The 9,567-nt window shown below is 48.0% G+C and overlaps 1 pseudogene; it reads left to right on the top strand.

The window, feature by feature from the left end:
• Window positions 1-3,854: 3,854 nt before the first annotated feature.
• Window positions 3,855-9,567, top strand: LOC132232600 (superoxide dismutase [Mn], mitochondrial-like; annotated as a pseudogene).

The following is a 9,567-nucleotide window of genomic DNA, read 5'->3' as shown; positions in this document are numbered from 1 at the left end:
AGCCCACCGGCCCCAAATTCAAATTCTTATGCATCCAATTGCTTTAAAGATAGCCCAAAGCATATTTTTAGCCATTTAGAGCCTCCTGCTTTGCAAAACTGCACCTATCAGCTAACCATAGAGAAGACAAACCCTGGGGCTATGAAAGACCCCCCCACCTCTGCTGCCCTTGGGTTCTCTGACCCGGACACTCCCAGCTGTACTGCTGAGTGAGGTCACCTAGACACACGAGTCCCCTCTCGGATTCCCCTTTCTCTTGCCCTGTTCCCTGCTCTTGGCACCGCAGCTGTCTCTGTAAAGTCCCTTTTATGCAACCCTGACCTAGATCCACCTAATAAAGTCGGTTGCATAACAATACTGCCCTGTTGTGGTCTTGTCTCCTCCTCCATCAGCCCCCAAATACTCAGCATACCACACCTACCCATGAGTTAAAGCTTTCCTCGGATGTCTTGGCTGCCCATTCACATGGAAAGAGTCAGAGTGGGCCTCACACAGTCAGCAGGGGACTCTGGGACGCTCCCTGGAAGGCTCAGGTGTGGGCAGGTCTTGTCCACTATGACCTTCCCACAGATGATCCTCTGGCACCTGGACACCAACTGTCAGTGTCTACTCTAGATCTTGCCTTTTTGTCAGTTTCTCCAATGGAAAACCCTCCAGTCTCCCTCCTGAAAAACCTAAGCCTTCCTGCCAGCCCTCTGGATGCTGGGGGAGGAAAGGACTTGACCCTTGAAGGGTAGGGGTGGAGGGGTAAGGTCAGAGCCATTAATGCATCTTGAGTCTGAGAGCCCACACCCTCAGGCCACCAACCAGACCCAGTGGAATCTCGCTTTTTGGTTTTTTTTAATATTTTTTGTTGTTGTTGATTTCAGAGAAGAAGAGAGAGGGAGAGAGGGATAGAAACATCAATGATGAAGAGAATCATTGATCGGCTGCCTCCTGCATGCCCCACACTGAGGATCAAGCCCACAACCTGGGCATGACCCTGATCAGGAATCGAACCGTGACCGCCTGGTTCATAGGTCAACGCTCAACCGCTGAGCCCTAGCGTGATCTTGACACCTGGCACAGCTGAGGTGTGGATGCTTTACAGAAAACAAGGGATTAAACAAAGATCTACCTCGGGGATGGGGATACCCTCCCCCAGGCCCTGCCCAGCCACATGCTTTTTCCTACAATAGGAAATGGAAAACATTTTCTGTAAAGGGCCAGATGGTAAATATTTGCAGCTACTCAATTGTGCCATTGCAGCGCAAAAGCTACCTCGGCCTCTACGTAAACAAAGGAGCATGGCTGCATTCTGAAATCGTGGTATTCATGGATGCCAAAATTTGAGTTTAATATAATTTTCCCGTGCCATGAACAAATACTCTTTTTTAAACCTTTCCACCTACTTAAAAATGTAAAACCCTTAGGTCACTGGCTGCACAAAACAAGTGAGTAGCAGGCTGCATGTGGCCCAGTGGCGGAAGTTTGCTGATCCCTATCTTAGACTATCATTGTCGAGAGTTTATGGTTAAAGGCCTCAGAACTTTTCTTGCTCTCACTCCTAGCAGTGCCTCCCAGTGCTCATTTTTGTCCATAAGGATAAGGATTACTGGTTTTGCCGCCCTCATGCAACTTCCAGGACATGCCATGGAAATTTAGACATTTATGAATTGCCTTGGAACGGGGTAGCAGTGATTCCAAGAGCTCCTGCCAAGTTCTACCCTGAGGTGGAACAAGTTGTTGATTGTTCTCTTTCCCTGGCTTTTAACCAAGGTGATAAACGAGTGCAGTGGGAAGAGATCTCTGGGAAAGGTGGGAGCCCAGACTCCCAGGCCTTGCGCTTATCTGAGTGAGAACGTCTGCCTCCTGCAATGAAGATTGTTCTAAGTAGGCCATTACCTGTGTAGTCTCAGTTTTCAAATCATCAGAGAAAACAGTGCAGGGGCAAAACCAGGGTTTGGCAGTAAAAAGAGCTGCTTCTGCCGCTTATTAATGTGTATTTGGGGGGCAAGTCAGCTCTCCTTGCTGAGCCTTGATTTTTTAATCTCTGAAATGGGGATCCCTACCTCATTGGGTACTTATGTGGATTACTAAAATAATATACCCAAAGCCCCTGTCACAATCAGGGGGCTCAACAAATGGCAGGTAGCACAATTCTAATTTGTGTAGACAAGAAAACTCACAGAGCTTAAGGCACCATCCAAAGGGTCACCCACAACTCGTTAGGGGTGGAGGCAGGAATACAATTTGCTGTCTTGATTCTTCAGCTGGCATTCTTTCCTCCATCCTGCACTTCTTAAAGAGGAGGCCTTAGTTCTTTTATTTAAAAAAAATATATTTTTATTGATTTTAGAGAGGAAGGGAGAGGGAGAGATAGGACTATCAATGATGAGAGAGAATCATCGATGAGCTGCCTCCTGCACGCCCCCCACTGAGGATCGAGCCCACAACATGGGCATGTGCCTTTGACCGGAATCGAACCCGGGACCCTCCAGTCCACAGGCCTACGCTCTTTCCACTGAGCCAAACCAGCTAGGATGGCCTTAGTTTTTTTGTTTGTTTAGCCACACCTGAAATGCTAGGTAGGGAAGGGTCAGAGCTGCCGGATATCAGCTCTGTTCTCCCTTTTCTCACACCTTTCTTGGTTTCTGCTGCAGGTGACAGACCCTCTCTTCTCTCACAGTCAGGCACTGGGCAAAGTTAACCTCTCTATAACATATGGCACAGGGGGTACTGGTGGGCACCCCCCCTTTGCTACCGCCTTCTGCCTCCCCATGCAGGCTCTCTTCCTCTGGGCTTGGCTGCTCTGCCTGGACGGTCACAAAGATTCTTTGTAATGTGTTTACACGGAGAGGAGTGAAAGCAGGGGCCTGGCTGTACTCAAACCACATGGGCCCCCCGCCCTGTTTGCATAAGAGGGAAGGAGCCAAGACAGATGACCCTGTTGCTTGGGGCCCGGATGATAAACATAACCCAAGTCCAGAGCCGGGGGCTTGTTTCTGGGTTACACCACACAGAAGCAGCACCGAGGCGCCTCTTTACCCAGGGAGGCTTGTTTGCTAGGCTGGGTGAGAGATGTTTGCACAGGGAGGGCGGGGGGCCGGGCCATCCGGCTCTCCTCTGGCTGTGCAGGGGAGCATTTACAGGTCAGGCACCCATGTGTTCCCAGGCCCGTGGGGGGCAGCTCCCTGACAACAGTCTTACTGAGCTGCTCATCTCATCCTTGAGAGTGAATATGGACAATTTGGGGGAAATTCTTAAAACAGTGCTATTCCCATAATCAAATAAATCATCTAGGATCTTTCCCCCAGTTTTATTTCGCAAGGTGGGGTTTCGGACATTAAAATGCAGTTTTCGACATTAAAAGAATAGTGATGCTTGGCACCTATACGGTACTTTGCAGTTAACCAAGCATTGGCATAGCCACCATTTCATGCGATCTTCAAGACAGCAGGGTAGCAGTGTGGCCAATATCATCCCACTTTTACAGAAGAGAAGCTGACACAGAGAGGTCAAGTTGCTGGTGTGAAACCACACATCCAGCAAGAGGCAGAGGCTGATGACTGTGGAAGGCATGCTCTTTCCGCTCTGTCCCCATGCCTCCCCATTTGGCTGAACAGTGAGGGGTGCAGAGAGCTTGTTCCAACTTGTAATTAATCACCTTGCAGTTGGCTCCCGAAAGACAGCCGTGCATCTCAGGGACATGGTGGAAGCCAAAGCAGTGAGCCACAAGGGCGCTATGCCGGGACCATGAGTCTATCTATGAATGCCACCAACGGGGCATTCCCTGAGCGCCAGATGAAGCCTTATGTGGTCCGACCATGTGAAACTGCATGAAACATATACACTGTTCTACCACCAGCGACATCATGAAGGTGAGGGAGCATGTTACAAAACCAGTGAGTGTCTCCTCCAAGTGCCTTTGGCCCTGTCTCCTCGTGGACTTCGTCTCTTTGCATGCAAACCTGCACATGTCTACCTGAAGCCTCTACCTGAATTCTAATTACTGTCCTAGTTACTTCCCAGGTCTTCATCCTTTTCAGTAGCCCACAGCACCGAACCTACCCAAGAGGTGTCATTCCCAGCTTCCTCCCCTTTCTCTCTCCAGCTGTGTGCCTTCAGTCCAGCTCCGCTGCTCAATCCAAACTGCTCTGACCTGCATAATCAGTTAGAACTTCTCCGCTCTGCTCCTGTCATCCGTAGCCCAGCCCCAGCACCTGACTCAGCCACCAGCCTCACCCGTGGGTCCTTTCTTTCCCATCCCTGTCAAATCCTGCCTCTCCTCTCTTTTCACCAATCTATCCTTCTGTGACCATCTTTCCATAACTAATGTGTTACAGTATTCTGCTTGCAAAATACTTCTGCCTACGTGCATATAGACATATTCATACGGAGTCTCACTTAGAAATTAGCTCCTCCTCCCCAGTGGATCTCCATTCGTCTCTTGCTTAAACTACTAAAACTGTTTTGGGGGTTTTTTTGGCGCTTTTTTTGTTGTTGTTTATTTGTTTTTATATTGTCTTCACGTTGAATGCACCTGAATTCTGCCTGCTAGCATTCTTTTAACTAGACTACATTCCAATCTTTCATTAGCTTCCTCATAAAAAGCTATTATAGCCTGGCTGGTTTGGCTCAGTGGATAGAGCAACAGGCTACAAACTGAAGGGTCCCGGGTTTGATTTCGGTCACGGGTACATGCCTGGGTTGTGGGCTCGATCCCCAGTAGGGGGCATGCAGGAGGCAGCCAATCAGTGATTCCCTCTCATCATTGGTGTTTCTGTCTCTCTCTCCCCTCTCCCTTCCTCTCTGAAATCAATAAAAAAATATTTTTTTAAAAAGCAGCTTTGTTCAGACTACTATGCTGATAGGCTAATGTCCTTTAGAAAATAAAAATAAAAATTTAATCTTTTTAAAAGCTATTATAAATCTTCAAATATTCTTCCTAATATGAAGGACTCACTTCCCTTCCTCCAAATATTTTAATTACTCTCTCCTATGTCCTTCTGTATTCTTTCTCGACATTCAGTGCCTGTCACCTGTTATTAAAATCAGACTGTGACTCCTGGAACCAGAAGCTTTACGGATCATGTGGCCAGTGAATGACAGTTCACCCCATGGCCAGCCACCCCGTGCTGCCTGGATGTGTTTGTACATCTGCATGCGCTTGCTTACACTGTAAGCTCCCTGGAACAAGGTGATCCTCTTCCTTTATAAACTACTCAGATGTTTACAGGAAGCTCTACGATGAGTGCAGCTGCTCTCCAGGTTCCAGTCCAACTCTAAAAAGCCTCCGCATGCCATGCGTTCTCTCTTCTCCGCCATTTGGCCAATATCAGAGCAAAATTGGGGAGGCACTGCTGTAAAGGACCCCCAGTTTGCCTGAGATCGAAACTCCGGTATCAGAGAAGGCTTGGTATTGTGTCCTACGGTTCGATTCCTGAAATGCAAAGAGGGTCATGCAAAATTTGTATATAGTCTGGACAAATGAAGGCAAGACCTGGGAACACAGCTCAATGTTATCATGGTCTTCCCTTTTAAAAAAAATATTTTATTGATTTCAGAGAGAGGAAGGGAGAAGATATAGATAGAAACATTAATGATGAGAGAGAATCACCGATCAGCTGTCCCCCACACGCCCCCCACCTGGGACCAAGCCCGCAACCCGGGCACGTGTCCCTGACCAGAATCAAACCCGGGACCCCTCAGTCCGTGGGCCGATGCTCCATCCATTGAGCCAAACCAGCTAGGGCATCATTGTCTTTTTTACTTTGGATCTCCAAGGATGAGGAAAGGCCACCATGTCCTAGTTGGGTGCCTGTGAGAGCCAATGAAGTTGTACTGAGCTCTCCTATATCTCTGCCACCTTTTTTAAAAAATGTATTTTTTAATTGATTTTAGAGAGAGAGGATGGAAGAAGGAGAGATGGAAACATCAATGAGAGAGAAACATCCATTGGCTGCCTCCTGCACACCCCCTACTGGGGATCAAGCCCACAATCTGGGCATGTGCCCTGACCAGGGATCAAACTAGTGATCTCTTGGTGCATAGGCCAATGCTCAATCCACTGAGCCACACAGGTTAGACTCCCTGCCACCTTTGTGTGTTGCCAACAGAGGCTGCCCTGTCATTGGCACACAGACAACAAAAAGCCCACACATGCAGCTCAAGCCCAAGGGTCAGTCAACAGCCCAGTGCCCTAAACTCATCTTGTGTCCAAGTGAGTCAAAAAATTAGTAATAATAGCTGAAACTGGTTTGGCTCAGTGGATAGAGCGTCGGTCTGTGGACTGAAAGGTCCCAGGTTCGATTCCGGTCAAGGGCATGTACCTGGGTTGCGGGCACATACCCAGTAGGAGATGTGCAGGAGGCAGCTGATCGATGTTTCTCTCATCATCGATGTTTCTAACTCTCTATGTCTCTCCCTTCCTCTCTGTAAAAAATCAATAAAATATATTTTTAAAAAATTAGTAATAATAACAATAGCATTACTAGCTAACTATAATACCTCATAGGGTGTCAGAGTTTTATATGGATCAACTCAGAGCCTCATGACAACCCAATGCTGTTATAATCCCAGTTTTACAGATAGAGAAAGGATCCTAAAGGTAATGTAACTGCACCAAGAATAAGAGGTACAGATGCGATTAGAAACAAGTCTGTCTGAATTCGATGCCCACACATGACATACCTTAGACAGAAAGGATGAACATTTTGGCTTATTTGTTTTGTTTCGATGAGGTACCAGTCTCCTCGTTTAGACCCAGGTGCTTTTGCACTTGTGTGACTGGATGTGGAATGGAATTCTATTGTTATTGACTAGAGTCCAAAGTAAGGGCGGAGAGGTCTAAACTTCTGGAAGACACTCACACCCACAGCACAGTACGTCAAAGATCCCAGATGCCACCCACGTGACAGGCAGGAAAGCTCAGATGCTTTGGTACCTGAGCCAGTTCCCCTACTCCCCAAGTTTAGAGAAAGCTAGCAAGAGATAAAGCGGTGGTTCTCAACCTTCCTAATGCCGCGACCCTTTAATATAGTTCCTCATGTTATGGTGACCCCCAATTTCATTGTTACAAATTGAACATAATTAAAGCATAGTGCTTAATCACAAAGACAATATGTAATTATATATGTGTTTTTGATAGGCGACCCCTGTGAAAGGGTCGTTCGACCCCCAAAGGGGTCACGACCCACAGGTTGAGAACCACTGAGATAAAGGCTTTGTAGAAGTTGAATGTTTCCCACCTCTTAGAAATGCTTCCCTCTCTTGCATAGTGATCCCCACTCCCCGTCACCATGAAGCCAAGTAAAAATGTCTCCAAAAACTGGGGGTGGGGTTGGGAGGAGTGCCAGTAACAGGAGAAGGCTGGCATCTCATTGTCTGCTTGGTCATTATCTTAGACAGGAGTCTTCCTCCCACCCAAGCAGGTGGAGGATGATTCAACAAATCCACTGTCTAAGATGGGAGGGTAGCCAGAGGAGAGCATTGTAAAAGCCCATGTTCATGCCATTTGAGTGGCCAAAGATGCCTGAACTTCCTACAGATCAAGTGAACCCAGAGGAGGGTAGTTGGGCTTCATAGGACCAACTGGGCCCCACCGAAAGGACCCCAGCAAAAAGAGGGTGTAGGATGCCTACAGGATGCCTTGTTGGAGCAGATCGACTAGGACAGGGTAGTGAGCATGCCCCTAAGGGCTCCCTGACGATGTTACCCCTGCACTCCATGAGCCAACTTTTGGGTGTCCGACACACAGACCATTGATAGTGGTGGATGGTATTCTCCAAAAGTGGCCACAGCAATATTGCCCTTCCAGAACCTTTTCACTCCCCATCAAGAGGTGGCATCTATTTCTCCTCCCCTTGGAACTGAGGGTGACTTTATGATGATCTTGAGGAACTGAATGCAGTAAAAGTGATGCTGGGTGACTTCTGAGTCTGGGTGATAAAAGCAACATAACCTCCATCTCTCTCTCTCTCTCTCTCTCTCTCTCTCTCTCTCTCTCTCTCTTTCTCTCTCTCCCTCCCTCCCTCCCTCCCTATCTTTGTGTGTGTATGTGTGTGTCCCTGGATGCTTGTGCTTGGTTCCAAACCACTATCCTGGGAGGAGGCTCAGGCCACATGGAGAGGAGGAGTTATGAGCAACAGCCCCAGCTAAGATCTCAGTTGACTACTAGAGTCATCGGATTTAAGAGTGAGTGAGCTTCCAGATAATTCAACACAGGCTATAAGCCTTCCCAGCTGCACCAAGTGTAGCAGAGATTAGCCAACTATGCTGGTCTTTGCCAAAAAGTGAGGATCTGGGAGCAAAATAAATGTTCTCATTGTTTTAACCCACTAAGTTTTGTGGTAACTTGTTTTGCAGCCTAAGTAACTGGAACACTGTGTTACCTAGGGAGCAGCAACAGTCAACAGAGAGAGTTAAGTAAGAGACCCTTGCACTTTTCCTCTCTCTCCTTTTAGATTAGGAAAGGGGAGGAGGGCTAGTCATCCAGAAGCAGACCACTCACTTCCTCCACTCGGGGTAGAGGGATAGGAGTAAAGCACAGACCACCCTCCCCTTCCCACTGCAGTACCTTGATACAAACTGGGCAATAGTAAGAAAAGGGAACTTTTACACCCGAGATGAAATCAGGGTTTTAACCTGGGCAGAATCTTACGTGAAAGTGACTAGGGTACACAGTTTCCTTCAGGTGCCATTGTAAAACCTGTCACCCAGAGAGACGGGAGATTTGATAACACAGAGGAGGACAATGGGTGGAAAAGAAACTGTTTCATGTGTGTGCCTCTCTGAATTGAGGCTGCTCCGTAAAGTTGATCATATTTGTCAAGTAGTCAAATTTATTCCTACCCAAGGACCAGGTGTGAGCACCATCCCTGGGGCAGTGGGAATGTTTATTTCAGAAGCCAGCTGATATAAGCACACCCTCCCTACCCTGCCTGCCCTCGGACTATGGTGCCCTGGAGCCCCACATCACCGGCCAGATCGTGCAGCTGCAACACTGCAAGCACCAGGCGGCCTAAGTGAACAACCTGGCCAAGGGTGACGTCACAACTCAGACAGCTCTTCAGCCTGCGCTGAAGTTCAACGGTGGGAGGCCATGTCAATCATAGCATTTTCTGGACAAACCTGAGCCCTAATGGTGGTGGAGAACCCAACGGGGAATTGCTGGAAGCCATTAAACGTGGCTTTGGTTCCTTCGCCACGTCTAAGGAGAAGTTGACCACTGTGTCTGCTGGCCTTCAAGGCTCAGGTTGGGGTTGGCTTGGTTTCGATAAGGAACAAGGACGCTTACAGATTGCAGCTTGTTCTAACCAGGATCCCCTTCAAGGAGCAACAGGTCTTATTCCACTCCTGGGGACTGACGTGCGGGAGCATGCTTATTACCTCCAGTATAAAAACATCCGGCCTGACTACCTGGGAGTTGTTTGGAATATAATCAGCGGGGAGAATGTCACTGGGAGATACATAGCTTGCAAAAAGTAAACCGTCAGCTTGACACCGAGCACATAAAGCTCTTTGTGGCTGCTTTTGTGGCAGTGCAGAGTACCTCCGTGTACCTGTAAGCTGCTCTGTCCTCTCTTT

The sequence above is a fragment of the Myotis daubentonii genome, chromosome 4 (assembly GCF_963259705.1).
Source record: "Myotis daubentonii chromosome 4, mMyoDau2.1, whole genome shotgun sequence".
Classification (NCBI taxonomy): Eukaryota; Metazoa; Chordata; class Mammalia; order Chiroptera; family Vespertilionidae; genus Myotis; species Myotis daubentonii.
The sequence above is the reverse complement of the archived record's forward strand: the minus strand, read 5'-3'. Positions and strand labels throughout refer to the sequence as shown.